Source organism: Nomascus leucogenys, chromosome 18 (genome assembly GCF_006542625.1).
Source record: "Nomascus leucogenys isolate Asia chromosome 18, Asia_NLE_v1, whole genome shotgun sequence".
In the NCBI taxonomy this organism is placed as follows: domain Eukaryota; kingdom Metazoa; phylum Chordata; class Mammalia; order Primates; family Hylobatidae; genus Nomascus; species Nomascus leucogenys.
In genome coordinates this window covers 61,775,885-61,798,825 of record NC_044398.1, presented here as the reverse complement: position 1 = coordinate 61,798,825, position 22,941 = coordinate 61,775,885, and the positions used below count along the sequence as shown (strand labels likewise).

At 41.8% G+C, this 22,941-nt stretch overlaps 1 protein-coding gene across 20 annotated transcripts in view; it reads right to left on the bottom strand.

The window, feature by feature from the left end:
* The window catches only part of ANK2 (ankyrin 2), a 689,728-nt gene that overhangs the window by 534,284 nt on the left and 132,503 nt on the right, over positions 1-22,941 (bottom strand). The gene's annotated exons all lie outside the window — the stretch shown is intronic.

Genomic DNA, 22,941 nt, shown 5'->3' with positions numbered 1-22,941 from the left:
ATTATTAACAACGGGTGCATTATATTCTACCCCACCTTCCTTAAGTCTCAAAGTGGCCTATCTAATTTGAGATTCAGTATTAGGAAGTCCAGTTTCCACAACTATAAGCCATGTTTTCTGGTTTCAGCTCTATTATTAATGAAGACAGCATTTTGGTCTTCATCTGTCTTACTCCTAGTGTATCCTTCAACTGGTTCTGACCTCAGGTATGGAGGACAAGTGCTATTTATTGGTCCCATAAAACCTCAGTAATGTCCCTCAAGTAACGAAATCATACATGGTGTTGCTGATTTCAGAAGTATCAACGTATACATCAGAGTTGAAACTAAATTTTTTAAGGGTGAATGTAAAGAAATGAGCAGAAGATGGTGGAGAGATGAATGATCAAAGAAGAGTCACTAAAGCATTCTCGTGCATCCCAAGCAAAAAGATTAGCTCAGGCAGGCCAGGTGCGGTGACTCACGCCTATACTCCCAGCACTTTGGGAGGCCGAGGCAGGTGGATCATGAGGTCAGGAGATCGAGACCATCCTGGCTAACACAGTGAAACCCTGTCTCTACTAAAAATACAAAAAATTAGCTGGGCGTGGTGGTGGGCACCTGTAGTGCCATCTACTTGGGAGGCTGAGGCAGGAGAATGGTGTGAATCTGGGAGGCAGAGCTTGCAGTGAGCCGAGATCGTGCTACTGCACTCCAGCTTGGGAGACAGAGAGAGACTCTGTCTCAAAAAAAAAAAAAAAAGACTAGCACAGGCAATGTTAAAAAACTGGAGGCACTATGAAAAAACAAAAACAAACGAACAACAACTCTTAACCCCTGTACTTATCAAGGTTCTCCAGAGAAACAGAACTAATACAATGGACAGATAGATGAATGGGTGGATGGATGGACGGATGGACAGACAGATGTATGGATGGATGGACAAAATAGATAGATAGATAGATAGATAGATAGATAGATAGATAGATAGATAGATAGATAGATCGATGATAGATAGATAGATAGATGAAATTTCTTATGGAAACTGGTTCACATGACTATAGAGTTCGAGAAGTCCCACCATTATGCCATCTGCAAATTGATGCCCTTCAGTCCAAGTTCAAAGGCCTGAGAAACAGGGAAGTTGATAGTGTAACTCTCAGTTTGAGGCTGAAGACCTGAGAATGAAAGTGGGGGTGAGGGATCCAGTGGTGTAAATCTTGAAATCCAAAGGTCCAAGAACCAGGAATTCTGATGTCCAAGGATAGGAGAAGATAGATGTCCCAGCTCAAGAAGAGAATTCACCCTTCCTTCACCTTTTTGTTCTATTCAGGTCCTCACCAGATTGAAGGATGCCCGCCCATATTGGTGAAGGCAGATCTTCTTCACTCAGTCTACTGATTCAAGTGCTAACCTCTTTTGGAAACACCCTCACAGAGACACCCAGAAATAATGTTCACCAACTATCTGGGCATCCCTTCGCCCACTCAAGTTGACATGTAAAGTTAACCATCACAACCCTGTTTGATTAAACCATCAAATCCGTATAAGGATTAGAAGAAGTGAACAAAAGATGAAGCTGGAAAAGTAAGTTAAAGATAGATCTTAGAGACATTTAGACATTTCTGGACAGCAATGAGGAAACTAAGTATTCTGAACAGATCTATGACTAGACACATGCTACTTTTCTTTATGAACTATAAACTAGAGGCAGCATATTAACTAGCCTCGACAGGTAAGAGATATCAAAGAAGAAGGAGAAATGGAAATCCAGAAAGGAGTAATAAGCCAGGTATGTGCAGTGAAGAGAGCTGGGGAAGAGAGAGAATGTAAGAACTACTATAGAATTGATTGGGCTTAGGCAACTATTAATTGAAGTGGACACAAGAAAAGAAAAAGAGAATTTCAAGATTTCAAACTTGGAAACTTGAATAACACAAAGACTGGTATTTCTTTTAATGTCATTAAAAGAAATAGAGATGTAAAGAAGAGGTATTTGTAAGAGGATTGAGGGGAGTGGATATTAAGCTTGGTTTTGTCACATATATAAACACCCTACACCTACTGCCAAAATGTCCTCTATAAAAATAGCAGATTATGTTGTCAACTCTGAATGCTTGAATACATCAATTTGTCTTACATGTCACTTTTTTGGGACAGTGCCCCACTTTAACTTTGGCCTCCATGCAGATGCTCCTGTAAATCCCTTACATGGTTCAATAAACATGGACTATGAAACTACATTCTATCCCACTGATGCCAAAACAAAACACTCCAGGATAAATGCAATTTTGCAGATTGTTTCACAGCCCAGCAGTTGCTATTTATGTTCAGAATCAGAAGACTGCTCCTTTCTATTACAAAACAGCATTCGCACATTCATCAAACTCTAACTCCATTCTTTTGGGGAAGGTAAGTCAAACCCAAGGAAATGGGTTGACCTTTATTTTTCTACTTTAATTTATTTCAGTTCGATTCAATGCAATTCAGTTTAATAGGCATTTATTCCATGTCTATTTTTGCTAGGCACTAAGGATCAAAGGTGAGTAAGTCAAGACTCCTACCTTCAAGGAGCTCAAAGTCCAGCAGGTGAGACAACCAAAAACATAAATAAATATAATAATAAAACTTATATAACAGAAGCATTATAAAATGCTATAAAAACACAGATTGGAGAAAACTATTTTTTCTTGTTGTACTCACGCAAAAAATTACAGAGTAGAAGTGACTCTGAGAAGGAGAAGGAAGGAACTGACACTTTGAAGCTCTACTATGGCCTCGGTACTTTATGTAATTCTCTTTTTAAATCCATTTTTCTGGACGGGTGTGGTGGCTCACGCCTAGAATCCCAGCACTTTGGGAGGCCGAGGCGGGTGGATCACCTGAGGTCAGGAGTTCGAGACCAGCCTGACCAATGTGGTGAAACCCTGTCTCTACTGAAAATATAAAAAATTAGCCGGGCTTGGTGATGTGCACCTGTAATCCCAGCTACTTGGGAAGCTGAAGCAGGAGAATCGCTTGAACCCAGGAGATGGAGGCTACAGGTGAATTGCTTGAACCCAGGAGGTGGACGTGGAGTGACCCAAGATCGTGCCACTGCACTTCAGCCTCGGTGACAGACTGAGACTCTGTCTCAAATACATACATTAATTAAAATAAAATAAAATAATCTATTTTTCTGATGAGGAAACTAAGGCACAGATGAGCTCTTAATCCAGGTCTGCCTTGCTCCAAATCACATGCTCTTTCAGGTGAGTCATTGTGTGCTCAGTGAATGATGGGCAGACACCACTCATTACTGAAGAAACAGGAACAAACATAGACCTACAAGTGCCAGACATGTGTGAGAGAAATAAGCAATGCAATGTGACTAGAGCAGGGAAGATGATGAGAATTCTGGCTACAGGTAAGTTTGGGAAAGTCAGCTGGAACTAGACTGTGAAGGGCCTTCTAGTTACTAGCAAGTAACCTAAATCAAAATCCTATAGGCCAGCAATTTTCAAACTACCCTCTAAGGACAATGCCATACAAGAAGTTCTGCATTTATTTATTTTTTTATGTATTGAAGGGGTTTAGATAGGCTTTATTTTAAGGGGGAAAAGGAGGTCAATTTCTAAAAATCATACTTAAAGAAGATACACAGTGGCAAATGGAAGGTCATTACAGATATTTTAAAATGAAATCATCCCATATGTACTTTAGAAAGACAAATATGGTAGCTGTGCAGAGGACAGGTCACCTAAGGAAACAATTTTTGGGCTGAAGACCAGTTAGGAGGCTTCTGAAATAATACAAGATAGAGTTTTTTAGGGTCTCAATAGACATAGACAGTGGTAGCAGGATAGATTCAAGCATTAAATAGAACTTGGTGACAAATTTTCTGTGGAGAGTAAGATATAAAGAAGAATCAAGAATGATTGAGATTTCTAGTTCGAACAACCAAGTAACAATACCACTGAGAGAGAGAAAAGTGGTAGGAGCAGCAAACTTAGAAGAAAATGACTAGTTGAGTTTTTGTTTTGTTTTGACATGCTGAGTTTGCAGTGTCTGCAGGGCACACAGAAGACATCACAAAGCAGCCAGATCTGTAGACCTGGAGTATCAGAGAGTGGAGGCTGAAGGTATTTGAGCAGAGACCATAATTTTGTCCCTGTATCCCTTCTCCTCTTCTTCTTTGAAGTTATTATACTCACAGTTTTTACAGAGTATATGACTACTGATTTCCCAGCCTCTCTTGAAGCTACATATGGCCATGTGACTATATCCTCATCGATGTAATTTCAGCACAACTGTTGTGTACGAGTTCTTTACCACTTCCTCAGGAGGGAAGTCTTGACCTTCATTTCCTGGATATTGGAACACAGACATGGTGCTGCTGAACTACTCCGGATTTTGTAGATAAGGATAACACATTAGGGAATGGTGGAGCAACAAGAGAGATGAAAACTGAGTTTTTTGATGACCTCATGGGCAAAACGACCCATCTACCTCTTTGTTACAGCAGCTTAGCCTCACTCTGACTGATGCAGGGATCATCAACATATATTGAAACATGAGGATGAATGAGATTACCCAGGGAAAGAAGAAAAGAAACTTAAAGGAGCACAATAATAAACAACGAATGTCTAAAAGGCGAGCAGAGGCCCTTTGATGAGACTGAAAAGAAAGGGAGAACCACAGAGACAGGAAGAGATCAAGAGAGAGGAGTCCTATTTGCTGCATCCTGAAGTTATATATACAGGGAAAAGGCAAAAAAAAAACACCTAAGTATGTAATGTTCATCAATATTTGAGCCCCAACCTCAGAAAATTGATTATACTATACAATTTATTTATTCTAATAATTAGGCAATATATGTTGCATTACTCCACATTCTTTTACTTGCTAGTGAACTTTTATACTCATATTTTAAGTACAGATTTTACCAAAATAAAAAGGTTTGATAAGTGTTTTGCAATTTTGTTAGCATAGTAGAATTTTTATGAATCAATGTCTACTCCTTTCTACAGCTGTACTTCTTATTTAAGTTACGTCATCACAGTGGGGATACTATCATATAAACCAAGGCTGATATAAGAAATTTCTCTCTGAAATATGTTGCTATGCTTGGTGTAAAGATGAGTTGAATATGTTTTTACGTTATTCCTTATATTACTCAGCAAACTCCTTCTGATATCCCATGAGAGGATTTTCTCATTGATTCTGGTTCTAGGAATAGCTATGATTCATGTGAGCAACTGACATCATAATTTTATGGATACTAAAAATCAAATAACCAATTGCTTTCTTCACTGGCTCCTAGTAAGCTTAATACCAAACAATGTCCTCCCCCTACAGATGCATGAAATTTTATGACAAATATTTTTAAGAACTAGGCTTACTCCTAAATCCATTTTACTTTCCAAACCTTGTCTTTCCTTTGCCTTAGGTATTTTACCTATTTTGATTTAGCTTTCTCCTTGTTCTACATATATTTTTGTGAGTTTCTTAAACTTTAAGTAGAAAAAAGTGTACATGGATGGATCAACTGATGGATGATTGAAGTACACGCCTGATATTGCTAAAATTTCCATCCTAAGCCACTCATTTGCAAACATTGGCACAGTTCCTGCTAAGGGAAAAGCCAGGCCTCATGAGGGGTACAGTTACGGCCCTTGCCTTCAAGAGCTTTACTTTGGGCAGATAAGCCATAACATGTAAGTAATAATGTATGATAAAATATAATCGGTGTCATAAGAAAGGGACAAGGAAGGTGCAAAGAAAGTCTTTTTTTTTTTTTTTTTGAGACGGAGTCTCGCTGTCGCACAGGCTGGAGTATAGTGGCGCGATCTCGGCTCACCGCAAGCTCCATCCCCTGGGGTTCACGCCATTCTCCTGCCTCAGCCTCCACAGTAGCTGGGACTATGCCCGCCACCTCGCCCGGCTAATTTTTTGTACTTTTAGTAGAGACAGGGTTTCACCGTGTTAGCCAGGATGGTCTCGATCTCCTGACCTCGTGATCCGCCCACCTCGGCCTCCCAAAGTGCTGGGATTACAGGCGTGAGCCACCGCGCCCGGCCACAAAGAAAGTCTTATCTGGCAAAGATTGCATTGCCAACCTATGCTAAGGGTAGTCCAATCATGAACCCAGGCGAGAAGGCGAAGGCCCTCTTCACACCATTGTCGGGAGCTGTCAGGTGAATCATGTAAGTTATTAAGTACCATTCTCGACCACTTTACCTTCTCAAAATAGGGAAATGGTGAATACAGCTTTTTAAGATATATTCCAATCCTGTGAGTCTGACATACTAGTCACAATAGTAAATTTTTCCACACATCTTGAAAAACATTCAAACGATTATCTTACTTTTTCAGAACAATTTTGTGTTGCCTAGCACAAAATTGTTGTATGCATGTAACATTATTCTAAATATTTATTTACAGAACCAAGGTTTTCGTAGCATTAGGTTTTGAGAGTCAATTGTTTTAAAGTCCAAAAAAACCTAAGTTCTGCATAGGTAGAAGGAAGATTAAATAGAACTGTCATTTAGATGATATTTAGAATCAGCTCCTATATGCCTTTTGTATTTATTTTTTCAGGGTAACCTAGTTAAATTTTAGAATGAAAAACTATAATACATTAAGGGCAACATTTCTCAAACATAATACATTGGTATTCCTTGAGGTAATCCATAAGAATTCTAAAAAAGAGAGAAAAAGAAAAAAATTTCATTTTAAAACGCACTTGGGTCACAGACAATAGAATTCTCAGTACCTTTTCCATATGCTAATGTATATTAAAGATGAAGGTGGGTGGAATGGCACATGCAATGTTTTGTTTTTTAATCTTATCTAAATCAGAACACTTTTTTGTTTTTTTTTTGAGACGGAGTCTCGCTCTGTCGCCCAGGCTGGAGTGCAGTGGCGCAATCTCGGCTCACTGCAAGCTCTGCCTCCCGGGTTCACGCCATTCTCCTGCCTCAGCCTCTCCCAGTAGCTGGGACTACAGGCGCCCGCCACCACGCCCGGCTAATTTTTTTGTATTTTTTTAGTAGAGACGGGGTTTCACCGTGGTCTCGATCTCCTGAGCTCGTGATCCGCCCGCCTCGGCCTCCCAAAGTGCTGGGATTACAAGCGTGAGCCACCGCGCCCGGCCCCAGAACACTTTTTAACATAGAACACCTCCTAACATTGCTGGGCCACTAGAGTTTCAGTTTGGAAAATGTTGTTCTCGCAGCCTTTTCATACCACTGTTGGGAGTTCTCAGATAAATCAAATGTGAGATCTTAATAGAGCTTTGGGTACTTGGGATGAAAACAGAAAAAGAGAGTTGAGGAAGAAGTGCTAACTTAATATAAATTTCTAGCACACAAAATCTTTTAGCAAATCTGAGTTGTACATCTCCATGAAGGCTAGATAACACCAACTCCTCAAACACGTCCATCTCCTAATCCCTGGAACCCTTAAATGTCATTTTATATGGCAAACAGGACTTTGCATGTGTGATTAAATTAAGGATTTTGAGATGGGGAGGTTATCCTGGATTATCCAGGTGGACTCAATGTAATACAAGGCTTCTTATATGAGAAAGGAAAGAGAGTCAAAGAGGAAGAAGGTGATGTGACAACAGAACCAGAGGTTGGAGTGATGTGCTTTGAAGACGGTTGTCCCCAGGCAACTAGAGGAAAAGGCAAGAAAACAGATTCTCCCTAGAGCCTTCAGAGATCCCACAGCCCTGCGGGCACCTCACTTTCAGCCTAGTGAAACCCATTTGGGACTTCTGATCTCTAGATTGTAAGATAATAAATGTGTGTTGTCTTAAATAGAGCTTTGTTACAGCAGCAACAAGAAACTAATATAATTGCTTAATAGATTAAGGCAGGGGTCCCCAATCCCCAGTCCGTGGCCCCACAAGAACCGGGCCACACAGCAGGGCCTGAGCGGCCAGTTGGCCAGCGAGTTTTAGGCCTGAGCTCCACCTCCTGTCAGATCAGTGGTGGCATTAGATTCTCATAGGAGCACGAACCCTACTGTGAACTGCACATGCACCCTTGCAATCTAAGTTGCAAGCTTCTTATGAAAATCTCTAACTAATGCCTGATGATCTGAGGTGGAACAATTTCATCCTGAAGCCATTCTTCGCCCCCCAGTCCCTGGAAAAATTGTCTTCCCTGAAACCCGTCCCTCGTGCCAAAAAGGTTGGGGACCACTGGATTAAGGTAAAGGAATAACTCTTACGAATCATTACTCTATTTTTCAGAGATTTAAACTATTGCTTTCTTCAGTGGGAATGTTATTTTAAGAGAAGCACCAGATATTTGTCAACATTGAAAATAATCTGGGCAGAGCATGGTAGCTCACGCCTGTAATCCCAGCACTTTGGGAGGCTGAGGTGGGCGGATCACCTGAGGTCAGGAGTTTGAGACAAGCCTGGCCAACACGGTGAAACCCCCATCTCTACTAAAATACAAAAATTATCCAAGTGTGGTTGTGAGCGCCTGTAATTCCAGCTACTGGGGAGGCTGAGGCAGGAAAATCATTTGAACCTGGCAGGCAGAGGTTGCAGTGAGCTGAGATCATATCACTGCACTCCAGCCTGGACAACAGAGCAAGAGGCTCCATCTCGAAAAAAAAAAAAGAAAAAGAAAAAGAAAATAATTTTGGGTGAAGATCATTCACCTCTTCAAAGAAATCTTCTTCTATTGGATTTGTTTAATAAGAAGCACGTATTATTTTTAATGGGAAAATAATTAAATTAATAAAAATAATTTGTTTTTGGATTTTCAGTGGGGTCGACAGTCATTTCTGTGAGAACTTTATGTATCTGTCCATAGTTAGAAGTAACTTTGCCCTGTGGTAGGGCTACAAGTGCGGACACAGCTAGGCGAGAGTATTTGTTGAATGAAAGAGTAAGAGTTTATGGAGCAAACCTATACCTAAGAATGATTCGGTCAGTAAGATAATGTTTTGTGGGTTTAATTCTCCAAACAAGGAAGCCAGGATAAAGCCAAACTTGTCAGGCCATTTGGGCATAATTTCCAAGAAATGGCAGCCTCTCGCTCTTCATTCTACAGAATAAGAGAGAACCATCTCACAGTCCACAGATTTCCTTCTGATTAAATACACCTTCAGATCTGTTTGCATGCCAGATGTCTATCATCAGCTCAATATGTAATAATGTTACATAGCTCTGAAAAAGAACTCAAGTCACATAACTCTCCCTGACTCGCCTCAAATATATTTTCTCTTGTTAACATTTTTTCAACTTTTTATTAATGACCCATATTTACTGAACATACAACATGAAAGCCTTCAGACACCCAATCTGCAATTAAAATTTTAAAAAAGAAACTGAAAAGTTGTTCAGCCTTCTAAATATGCACTGTGAGTCTTCTTGTATCACACACTTGCTTAAAGACTAAGATGTTGTGGCTTTGTCTCTAAAAATAGTACATCCAGTCTTCACTTCAGGCAGTGAAGGACCAGATCTGCTGTAAAGGGGCTTTTCATATGCATCTAGATTACAAGGTAACAGCAAAAGGAAGGGTGTAATTTCTTCTCTAAAACAGAAGAAACCAGCCCTGAAGGCATTCAAGAGGGCAGTTGTCAGGACTTCCAGAAGTGTTCCTTGTGTAGCCTATGGGGAAGGGAGGGTATTATTTTGGTGAAACACTGAAAGATATGGATACTCAAGTATAACAGTAGGAAAGATGTGAGTTTAAACCCCCATTGTACTTTCTTCATTTTAAATGATGATGTTTCTAAGAGGCAGCTGAACGAGCTTACATTCTGCATCACACTCCCTGGGTTGGAATCCTGGCTTATACTGTGTGACTTTGAGCAAATTACTTAACTTCTCTGTTTCCTTATCTGTAAAATGAGGATACTACTAGACCCACCTTATAGGATTATTATTAGGATTAATTAATTTATGTAAAGTGTTTTGCACAGCACCTACGCATATAAGACATTGTATATGTGTTAACTCTTATTGTTTTATCTTTGCATTTTTCCCTCCCTAAATGAATCCTAATGGTATTAGCTGTCGGCTATATTTTTCCTCTTTGGACACTCCAGGGGCTATATTATGGACCCTCTGGGTATACAAGCCTGTGGCCCTTATCCCCACATCCAGCACTCCCAACCTAACCCAGAATCTGCCCCTTGATCCAGAACTGATTTTCTGGAGGACAGAATTTGCACCATTCCAGAATTTACAGTAGCACTTCAGCCTGCCACCTGCAGAGGAAACTTCAAGCCAGGCAAATTGTTCCCCTTCTGAGGAAACTCCCAGAAATATTAAAGCTGAATGGAAGCTGTCTCTGAGGAATGAGCTGTATCACTGTATCTCCCTATTAACCACCTCATTCCTACCATGTCCTAGGCCAGTGCATAAGAGTCATCAGATGAAAATGCAGATTCCTAAGCCCATCCCGAGATTCTGATTCAGTAGCTGAATATGCAGTTGATCTACAAACCACACTAGGAAACCCTGTTAATTCAAGCAGAGATGTTTGATCTAAAGCCTGCTGTTAGAGGAAGGACAGGGACCAGGACCATGTCCTACTCATCTTTGTACCTCCAGCACATAGCACAAGACCTAGCATATAGTAGTTGCTTAATAAATTATTATCAAATGAATCACAACAATTATTATTAAATGAATGGAAACAATAGGCCATAGCTCAACATATACAAGAGTACAAACCTGGCCAAGAAAGATTACAAATAGGCATTTTTAAGAGGTTTTTCCCTGAAGGAGAAATGTGGTACACAGAACGTGCAAGGCAAAATTTCAACTGTTGCATATAATTCTCTTTAAAGTCATCCTTCAATCAAAAAATCTCTATACCCAGGATAAAGAGCAGACATGGATCATTATTGCCTTAAAGCTGGTCATTGAAATCTGAACTGACTTATCATGGATTAATTGTAAAACAATTGAAAAAATAAGGCTCTTCCTTGTTCTTTGATGTTTTTCCTTTACTTTACACTTCACCTTTTATTTGAGAAGCAGTACCATTTTGTGACAGTTTTTGATGCTCCAACTCTGAATTAATACACAGAATGGCATTCATTTTATCCAAACCACACCTTAATACGTTAGGAAAACCATTCGAATTTGTCAAAATATTTGGTATCATCTACTCTTTAAAGACTCAGCACATATTCATAATAACCTTACATCAAAATAGACAGAAGGAATGCACTAGAATGACCAAAAATGTCTTTTGTTTTCCAGGCTGTCACTAAAATATGTGTATGCTCCTTCAGCAGATTTCATTGAAAAAAAAAAAAAAAAAAAAGCCTGACCCTGAGCATCAGGGAGCCAATTGTTCTTTTCCAGTCTACAGTGCTGACAGTATATTATCTTCAGCACATATTTGCAAATCACTTAACCTTTCTGCCTTCTGTATATTTTAAAACTGGGACCTGTGAATGAAAGTACAGTGTGTGTCAGCTATTACCTAGAAACATAGGAAAAAGAAATGAGGTAATGCTGAGAAAGGCTAGCCTTATCCATCGCATGGACAAAGTGTTACCAAACGAGGGGTGCAAAATGTCTTCATGGACAGATGGTCCTTCTGAGAATGGAAAGATTACAAAAGGAGGGGAGAAAGGAACAGAAGAGAAGATGCCAGAAATCCACAGAGGAAAGAGGAAAAATTGGCCATTATTTGATAAGGGAAAGTTGAAGACTAAAGCTAAGGCCTGAGATGTTACAAAGATGAAGAACCTATGAGAAAGTGAAATACCAAAGGCACAGGAGAAACGGTAGTATTGTGAGTTACTAGAAAAGATAATTTAGCATATCACCCAGGCTGGAGTGCAGTGGCATGATCTCCGCTCACGGCAACCTCTGCCTCCCAGGTTCAACCTGTTCTCCTGCCTCAGCCTCCCGAGTAGCTGGGATTACAGGCATGCACCATCATGCCTGGCTAATTTTTTGTATTTTTAGTAGAGACGGGGTTTCACCATGTTGGCCAGGCTGGTCTTGAACTCCTGACCTCAGGTGATCCACCCATCTTGGCCTCCCAAAGTGCTGGGATTACAGGCATGAGCCATGCGCCCAGCCTGTTAGGATAACTTTCTAATCCTAAAAATGAACTGGAAACCAAGGATGAGGTAGGAAGGCCAAGACAGAGAAGGAGAGGAACATTCACTCTAGTTCCACAACTCAGGGTTAAATGAAGTGCTGTTTGCATTCCACCTGAGCCTTTCCAGATTGGGACTGCCTGAAAAGCAGGCATTTCCCAGTATGCAGCAGGGCCTCTGTATGAGTCCATTCTTGTACTGCTGTAAAGATACTACCCGAGGCTGGATAATTTATAAATAAAAAAGGTTTAATTGACTCACAGTTCTGCATGGCTGGGGAGGCCTCGGGAAACTTACAATCATGGCAGAAGGGGAAAGGGAAGCAGGCACTTTCTTCACAAGGTGGCAGGAGAGAGAGAGAGAATGAGGAAGTGCCACACTTTAAAACCATCAGCTCTCATGAGAACTCACTCACTATTATAAGAACAGCATAGGGGAAACTGCCCCCATGATCCACCTCCCACCATGTCCCTCTCTCAACATGTGGGGACTACAATTCAGGATGAGATTTGGGTGGGGACGCAAAGCCAAACCATATCATTCTACCCCTGGATCCTCCCAAATCTCATGTCATTTTCACATCTTGAAACCAATCATGCCTTCCCAATAGTCCCCCAAAGTCTTAACTCATCCCAGCATTAACTCAAAAGTCTAAGTGCAAAGTCTCACCTGAGACAAGGCAAGTCCCTTCTGCCTATGAGCCTGTAAAATCAAAAGCAAGTTATTTCCAAGATACAATGAGGTACAGGCGTTTGGTAAATGTTCCCATTCCAAATGGGATAAATTGGTCAAAAGAAAGGGCCACAGGACCCACGCAAATCCAAAACCCAGGCAGGAGGTCATTAAACCTCAAAGCTCCAAAATAACCTCCTTTAACTCCATGTCTCACATCCAGGGAATGCTGATGCAAGGGGGTGGGCTTTCAAGGCCATGGGCAGCTCCACTCCTGTGGCTCTGCAGGGTACAGCCCCTGAGGCTGCTTTCATGGGCTGACATTGAGTGCCTGCGCTTTTCCAGGCACACAGTGCAAGCTGTTGGTGGATCTACCATTCTTGGGTCTGGAGGATGGTGGCCCTCTTCTCACAGCTTCACTAGGCAGAGCTCCACTGGGGACTCTGTGTGGGGTCTCCAAACCCACATTTCCCTTCTGCATTGCCCCAGCAGAAGTTCTCCATGAGGGCTCCATCCCTGCAGCTGCAGCAGACTTTTGTGTGGACATCCAGGCATTTCCATACATCCTCTGAAATCTAGGCAGAGCTTCCCATACCTCAACTCTTGCCTCTGTGTACCCACAGGCCCAACACCACATGGAAGTTGCCAAGGTTTGGGGCTTACACCCTCTGAAGCAAGAGACTGAGCTGTACATGGGCCCCCTTTTAGCCACAGCTGGAACTGGAGCTGCTGGGATGCAGGGTGCCCTGTCCCAAGGCTGCACAGAGCAGAGCAGCCTTGGACCTGGCCCATGAAACCATTTTATCCTCCTAGGCCTCTGCACCTGTGATGGGAGGGGCTGCCTTGAAGGTCTCTGGCATGCCTTGGAGACATTTTCCGTATTTTCTTGGTGATTAACATTTGGCTCCTCATTACTTATGCAGATTTATGCATCTGGCTTGAATTTCTCCCCAGAAAATGGGTTTTTCTTTTCTACCATATGGTCAGGCAACAAATTTTCCAAACTTTTATGCTCTGTTTCCCTTTTAAACATAAGTTCCAATTTCAAGTCATTTTTTTGTGAGCACATATCACTGTGCACTTTCAGGAAAAACCAGGTCACCTCTTGAATGCTTTGCTGCTTAGAAATGTCTTCTCCCAGATACCCTAAATCATCTCTCTCAAGTTCAAAGTTTCACACATCTTTAGTGCAGGCGCAAAACACCGCCAGTCTCTTTGCTAAAGCATGGCAAGAGTGACCTTTACTCCAGTTCCCAATAAGTCCCTCATCTCCCTATAAGACCACCCTACCCTGGACTTCATTGTCCATATCACTATCAGCATTTTGGTCAAAACCATTCAACAAGTCTCTAGGAAGTTCCAAACTTTCCTTCATCTTCCTGTCTTCTTCTGAGCCCTCAAAACTCTTTCAAACTCTGTCTGTTACCCAGTTCCAAAGTCACATCCACATTTTCAGGTTATCATTATAGCAGTGCCCCACTACCTTGGTACCAATTCTCTTTATTAGTCCTTTCTCACACTGCTATAAAGATACTACCTGAGACTGAGTAATTTATAAATAAAAGAGGTTCTGTATGGCTGGGGAAGCCTCAAGAAACTTAAAATCATGGCAGAAGGGGAAGCAAGACACCTTCTTCATAAGGTGGCAGGAGGGAGAGAGAGACAGCGAGGAAGTGCCACACTTTAAAACCATCAGCTCTCATGAGAACTCACTCACTATCATGAAAACAGCAGGGGGAAACTGCCCCCATGATCCAGTTACCTCCCATCGGGTCCTCCTTCAACATGTGGGCATTACAATTTGAGATGAGATTTGGGTAGGGACACAAAGCCAAACCATATCAGCCTCCCAGGATAGAAAGCTGTGACCCAGCAATTCCAGCTAAGTCTCCATAAAGGCCAACAGAATGACCTTTCACAGCAAAAAACTCAGGGCACCTAAGGTTTATTTATTTATTACTCCTGAAAACAGCCTAGGGAAAAAAAGTAATCTTCATTAATACTAAGATTGGGGAAAAATTAAGAAATGGAGGAAAGTGGCACTACTTATTGAACATCTGTTTGCTAAGCCCTATCCAACAGAATTTGCATGTGCTATTCCATCTATTCCTCAAATTTTAGCAGAAAGTTCATTTTAATGAGCACTTACTCTATGTTAGGAACTTTACCAAGCATTTTGATAGTTTTTTAATTTAATCCTTAAAACATTCCAGAAATTGGTTATTATTCTCAGTATATGAATTAAGAAAATGAGGCTTAAGCCGGGCGCGGTGGCTCATGCTTGTAATCCCAGCACTTTGGGAGGCCGAGGTGGGCGGATCACGAGGTCAGGAGATCGAGACCACGGTGAAACCCCATCTCTACTAAAAATACAAAAAAAAAAAAATTAGCCAGGCGTGGTGGCGGGCGCCTGTAGTCCCAGCTACTCGGAGAGGCTGAGGCAGGAGAATGGCGTGAACCCGGGAGGCAGAGCTTGCAGTGAGCTGAGATCGCGCCACTGCACTCCAGCCTGGGCGACAGAGCGAGACTCCGTCTCAAAAAAAAAAAAAAAAAAAAAGAGAATAGGCTTAGAAAGAATAAATAGAAGGAAAGAAAAAAGAAAGGATAATTTCCCCATCATCATGTGATAAATAAGTAACCAACCAAGGGTTAAAATACAGGTCTGGCCTCTTATATTTATACTAAATACATACACACAGAGTGAAAAAGCCTGATAATTATTTTTCCATTAAAATATAACTATAAAATTATATAGTTTACTCTTCACTATAAATGCATAAGTATACAAGAAAATACAGTTGGAAAAAAATGTAAACAAACCAAAAAGAGCAAATACTTTAAATAATAGATGACCAGTTAAATTATAGTACAATAAAATGCTATGTGGTTGTTAAAAAGAATAAGCCAACTGTATACTTTGGTTTATCAAAAAGTCATGAGGGAAACTTCTTTGTAGAACAATTCCAAGTAATAAGTATAAACAGAATGTAGGAATTTGAAAACCGTTTTGTAATCCCTAATGGAATAATGGACTCAGTCATTAATAATCACTGCATGCCAAAAATATCAAGTGAAATGTTGATGGCAGATGAGGCTGACACCACCCAAATACTCTCCTAAATCTTAGTATCACTCAGAGTGAAACATGAGACATACAGGCTTCCTGAGATGATACAGCAGGAGGAGCAGAGCAAGCACCCCCTATGAAGGAGGCTTGGCAAATATACTGAACCTGAATCTAATCAAGACTCAAATATAAGGGACAGAGGAACAAGTTGAACCACACCTGGAGGAAACAACCAGTCAAATCCAGAAGGTGGGGCCTTCTACAGAACGGATAAGCCAGTTTCTCAAAGGAACAAGTGTCTGTTTTTTAAAGATCTGTTTTTTTTAATGTCTGATTATTAAAGATCAAGAAAGACCTAAGACATGCCATATGTGGACCTAATTTGACTCATAAACAATGCAACTGCAAAAAGCCATTTTTGAGAAAATCAAAGCAATTGGAAAATGGACTGGATATTGGATTATACTAAGAATTACTGTTAATTTTCTGAGATGTGATAATGGCTTTGTAGTGTTTCTTTAAGTCCTTATAATATTACAAATACATACAGAAGTATTTATGGGTGAAATTACATAATATCTAAAATTCATTTTTAAATACTTCCAAAAAAGGGAGAGCTATAGATAGAACCAGACTGGCAAATGTATTTCTTTTTTTTTTTTTTTTTTTTTTTTTTTGAGATGGAGTCTTGCTCTGTCGCCCAGGCTGGAGCGCAGTGGTGCAATCTCGGCTCACTGCAAGCTCCGCCTCCCGGGTTCACGCCATTCTCCTGCCTCAGCCTCTCTGAGTAGCTGGGACTACAGGCACCTGCCACCATGCCTGGCTAATTTTTTTGTATTTTTAGTAGAGACGGGGTTTCACCGTGGTCTCGATCTCCTGACCTCGTGATCCACCCGCCTCGGCCTTGGTTCAAGCTATTCCTTCCACACATACTTTTTTCTTCTGGTATATTTTAAAGTAAATCTCAAACTTCAGAGAACATATCATTTCAGTCATAAATATTTCAAGATGCTTCTCTAAGAACATTTTTTAAATATAACCACCAAACCACTATCTCACCTAACAAAGTTAATAATTTTTAATATCATCTAATACATAGTAAGAATGTCAAAATATTGATATATGCTCTGAACTGGGTAATGGCTACCTGGGGGTCCATTATACGTTCTAGTTTTGTGTATGTCTGAACTTTTTCATAATAAAACATTTCTTTAAAGCATAAGGCAACTTTGTATGTACTGACGGAGAATAATCTTCAAGACATGTTAAATGAAAAAAGGCACAGAATAGTATATGTAGTATGTTACAATTTGTGTTTTAAAAGTTATATCTATGTATATATAGTCATACAATATACTCGGAAGACACACATGGAATTAAAAACAGCAGTTGTCTCCGAGGAGGAGAACTGGAGCACCAGGGATAAAGACTTATTTATCCTTTTGTACCTTTTGAATTTGGGACAGTCTATTATGTATTTTAAAACATAAATCATTCCGGCCAGGCGCGGTGGCTCACGCCTGTAATCCCAGCACTTTGGAAGGCCGAGGAGGGCAGATCACGAGGTCAGGAGATCGAGACCATGCTGGCTAACATGGTGAAACCCTGTCTCTACTAAAAATACAAAAAATCAGCCAGGCGTGGAGTCGGGCGCCTGTAGTCCTAGCTACTCGGGAGGCTGAGCCAGAAGAATGGCGTGAACCCAAGAGGAGGAGCTTGCAGTGAGTGGAGATGGCGCCACTGCACTCCAGCCTGGGGGACAGAGTGAGACTCCCTCTCAAAAATAAATAAATAAATAAATCATACATAAATTAAAAGAAAAAATATATAGGCACCTAGGTGCATCATGTATCACCAAAACTAATCATTAAATGTAAATGAGAGTAGTCACTGCTTAAACTACTCTAATTTTGACCTATCAGATTTATCTTGCAAAAATTGCCCTGACATCTCTAAAATCAGACATCTCCAGCCAGCTGTCTGTCCAATCCAATATTCTAGTGCTCTAGATTTTAGAGCTACTGTGGTCTAAAGATTGGCATTTCAGCGTATTATTTCCTCCCCTTACCCACTACCTCATGTTTGGCTTATTCTGTTTAAAACTTTTTATAATTCTATATTCCAAGGCTTTCTTCAGTAGAACGTCTAAGGAATTTCCTTCACTATCAGAACAACCAAGACTCTTTCTGTTTCTCTTGTGCTTCAAACTGAAAGTAAGATCACCTTTCAAACTGTCCCATGTCCAACAAAGCTAGTCTTCCCATCCAGCTGCCACAGATCACTTTCTGTCCTTCCAACCTACTTGTACTAGCTCCATGTCCTAACATATAGTATGCTACCTACCATCTGTCTTTAGGTGGACTTGTCTCTTTCCAACTTAAATTCTAAATAATTTAAACAGATGAGTGCTGAAACACAAGTATACAGTTGTCTCTTTACAACAATTTAGATTTAACTGAAGCAGAATATTGGAAGTTATAAAGCAAGAATATATACCCTTTTAAAATATTTTTCTAAATTTCTCCTTTTCAATCCCAAATGGAAAAATGAAGCAATAGTGCATAACAGTAGAAGACCATGGAATGTTATTCTCTGTGTGAAATTTTAGAGCAACAATTATTTTTAGTAACATCTGGGCCAAATGTTCTTACAGGACTTAGTTTATTCTGAAATTGAATATCATACAATATCGGGATGAGGTATTTAAAATTCTGCAGTACTACTCTACAAATAACTTTACAATTTGAATGACTCTGCTTTTATCCATATCAACAAAGTTTTAGTAAGCGCACAGTACACAATATGAAGAAACAATAGTCTTTCCTGGGCAAAATAAAATAATTTTGTGACTGTAAAATGATGCAAAATCTATTTTTTTCTTCCAACTTTTATTTTAGGTTCAGGGGTACATGTACAGGTTTGGTATATAAGTAAATTGCGTCTTACAGGCCAGGTGCTGTGGCTCATGCCTGTAATCACAGCACTTTGGAAGGCCAAAGCAGGCGGATCACTTGAGGCCAGGATTTAGAACCCACCCTGGTCAACATGATGAAACCCCGTCTCTACTAAAAATACAAAAATTAGCCTGGTGTTGGTGGCTCACACCTGTAGTCCTAGCTACTCAAGAGGCTGAGGCAGGAGAATTGCTTGAACACGGGAGTCAGAAGTTGCAGTGGCCTGAGATTGTGGCACTGCTCTCCAGCCTGCATGACATAATGAGACTGTCTTGTGTCCGGAATTGGTGGGTTCTTGGTCTCGCTGATTTCAGGAATGAAGCCGCGGACTCTTGCGGTAAGCGTTACGGTTCTTAAAGATGGTGCGTCTGGAGTTTTTTCCTTTGGATGTTCAGATGTGTCCAGAGTTTCTTCCTTCTGGTGGGTTCGTGATCTCACTGGCCTCAGGAGTGAAGCTGCAGACCTTCACCATGAGTGTTACAGTTGATAAAGGTGGCGTGTGCAGAGTTGTTCATTCCTCCCAGTGAGTTCGTGGTCTCGCTGGTTTCAGGAGTGAAGCTGCAGACCTTCACGGTGAGTGTCACAGCTCATAAAGACGGCATGGACTCAAAGAGTGAGCAGCAGCAAGATTTATTGCAAAGAGTGAAAGAACAAAGCTTCCACAACATGAAAGAGGACCCAAGCGGGGACCCAAGCAGGTTGCCGCTGTTGGTTCCAGCAGCCTGCTTTTATTCCCTCTTCTGACCCCACCCACATCCTGCTGACTGGTCCATTTTACAGAGAGCTGATTGGCCCATTTTACAGAGAGCTGATTGGTCCATTTTGACAGGGTGCTGATTGGTGCATTTACAAACCTTGAGCTAGACACAGGGTGATGATTGGTGCGTTTACAAACCTTGAACTAGACACAGAGTGCTGGTTGGTGCATTTACAATCCTTTAGCTAGACACAAAAGTTCTCCAAGTCCCCACTAGATTAGCTAGACACAGAGCGCTGATTGGTGCATTTACAAACCTTGAGCTAGACACAGGGTGCTGATTGGTGCGTTTACAATCCTTTAGCTAGACATAAAAGTTCTCCAAGTCCCCACTAGATTAGGTAGACACAGAGCACTGATTGGTGCATTTACAAACCTTGAGCTAGGCACAGAGTGCTGATTGGTGCATTTATAATCCTTTAGCTAGACATAAAAGTTCTTCATGTCCCCACCTGACTCAGGAGCCCAGCTTGCTTCGCCTAGTGGATCCCACACCGGGGCTGTGGGCAGAGCTGCCTGCCAGTCCCATGCTGCGTGCCCGCACTCCTCAGCCATTGGGCAGTCGATGGGACTGGGCACCATGGAGCAGGGGGCAGCACTCGTTGGGGAGGCTTGGGCCATGCGGGATCCCATGGAGTGGGTGGGGGCTCAGGCATGGTGGGCTGCAGGTCCCGAGCCCTGCCCTGTGGGGAGGTGGCTGAGGCCCGGGGAGAATTCAAGCACGGCACAGGTGGGCCAGCAGTGCTGGGGTACCTGGCGCACCCTCCGCAGCTGCTGGCCCATGTGCTAAGCCCCTCACTGCCTGGGGCCAGCAGCTCTAGCCAGCCGCTCTGAGTGCAGGGCCCACCGAGCCCGTGCCCACCTGGAACCCATGCTGGCCTGCGAGTGCCACGCACAGCCCCAGTTCCTGCCAGCGCCTCTCCCTCCACACCTCCCTGCAAGCAGAGGGAGCTGGCTTCGGCCTTGGCCAGCCCAGAGAGGGACTCCCACAGTGCAGCTGGGGACTGAAGGGCTCCTCAAGTGCGGCCAGAGTGGACGCTGTAGCCTGAGGAGGTGCCGAGAGCGAGCGAGGGCTGTTAGCACGTTGTCACCTCTCAGTCTTAAAAAAAAAAAAAAAAATTGTGTGTTACAGGGGTTTGGTGTATAGATTATTTTGTTACCCAGGTAATAACCATAGTAACCAAAAGTACCAATCTTTACTCTCCTCCCACACTCCACCTTTAAGTAGGCCCCAGTGTCTAATGTTCCCTTCTTTGTGTCCATGTGTATTTGTACTCCATGTTTAGCTTCCACCTATAAATGAGAACATCTGGTATTCTGTTACTGTGTTAATTTGCTTAGGATAATGGCCTCCAGCTCCATCTATATCGCTACAAAGGACATGATCTCATTCATTTTAATGACTGTAGTATTCCATGTTGTGTATGTACCACATTTTATTTACCCAGTCCACTGTTGATGGGCTTTTAGGTTGATTCCATGTCTTTGCTATTGTGAATAGTGCTGCAATGAACATATGTGTGCATATGACTTTATGGTAGAACAATTTATGTTTCTTTGGTTATATACTCAGTGATGAGGTGCTGTGTCAAAGGGTAGCTGTCTTTTAAGTTCTTCGAGAAATCTTCAAACTGCTTTCCATAGCGGCTGACCTAGTTTACATTCCCACCAGCAGTAGATAAGTGTTCGCTTTTCTCCGCAATCTCGCCAGCATGTTATTTTTTGACTTTTTTTAATTTTTTTTTTTTTTTGAGATGCAGAGTCTCACTCTGTTACCCAGGCTAGAGTGCAGTGGCGTGATCTCCACTCACTGCAAGCTCCACCACCCGGGTTCACACCATTTTCCCGCCTCAGCCTCCTGAGTAGCTGGGACTACAGGTGCCCACCACCACGCCCAGCTAATTTTGCTTTTGTATTGTTAGTAGAGATGGGGTTTCACCATGTTAGCCAGGATGGTCTCCATCTCCTGACCTTGTGATCTGCCATCCTCGGCCTCCCAAAGTGCTGGGATTACAGGTGTGAGCCACCACGCCCAGGACTGACTTTTTAATAATAGCCCTTCTAACTGGTGTGAGATGGTATCTCATTGTGGTTTTGATTTGCATATCTCTAATGATTAGTTTTGAGAATTTTTTTCATATGCCTGTTGGCCGCCTGTGTGTCTTCTTTTGAGAAGTGTCTCTCCATGTCCTTTGCCCTTCCTTTTTTTTTTTTTTTTTTTTTTGTAGAGATGGGCTCATACTATGTTGCCCAGGCTAGTCTAACTCCTGGTCTCAAAGCAATCCTTCTGCCTTCGCCTCCCAAAGTGCTGGGATTATAGACATGAGCCACTGCACCAGGCCTGAGGATACAATAAATATAATTGTAAATATATATGTACCCAACACTGGAACACCCAGATATAAAGGGAGAAATAGACTCTAATACAGTAATAGTTAAGGACTTAAACACTCTACTCTCAGCATTAGACAGATTATCTAGACATAAAACCAACAAACAAACATTGGATTTAAACTGCACTTTATTTATTCATTCATTCATTCATTTATTTATATTTTTGAGACAGAGTCCTGCTCTGTCACCCAGGCTGGAATGCAGTGGCATCATCTCAGCTCACTGAAACCTCTGCCTCCTGGGTTCAAGCAATTCTTATGCCTCAGCCCCACAAATAGCTGGGATTACAGGTGCCACCACGCCCGGCTAATTTTTGTTTTGCTTTTAGTAGAGACGGGGTTTCACCATATTGGCCAGCCTGTTCTCAAACTCCTGGCCTCAAGTGATCCACCTGCCTCCGCCTCCCAAAGAGCTGGAATTACGGGTGTGAACCACCACACCCAGCCTCCTTTGCCCATTTTTTAATAGGGTTGTTTGTTTTTTGCTTTAAGTGCCTTATAGATTCAGGATATTAGACCTTTGCCGGATACATAGACCTTTGCTGGATACATAGTTTGCAAACCTCCATTCTGGAGGTTGTCTGTTTACTCCACTAATAGTTTCCTTGGCTGTGGAAAGGTTATTTACTTTAATTAGGTCCCATTTGTCAATTTTTTGTTTTGTTGCAATTGCTTTTGGAATCTTTGTCATGACATCTTTGCCAGAGCCTGTGTCTAGAATTATACTTCCTATGTGTTCTGCTAGGGTTTTTATAGTTCCAGATTTTATATTTAAGTCCTTAATTCAGCTGGGCGCGGTGGCTCACGCCTGTAATCCCAACACTTTGGGAGGCCGAGGTGGGTGGATCGTGAGGTCAGGAATTCAAGACCAGCCTGGCCAAGATGGTGAAACTCCCCTCTCTACTAAAAATACAAAAATTAGCTGGGCGTGGTGGTGGGCGCTTGTAATTCCAGCTACGTGGGAGGCTGAGGCAGAGAATTGCTTGAACCCAGGAGGCGGAGGTTGCAGTGAGCCGAGATTTTGCCGCTGCACTCCAGCCTGGGC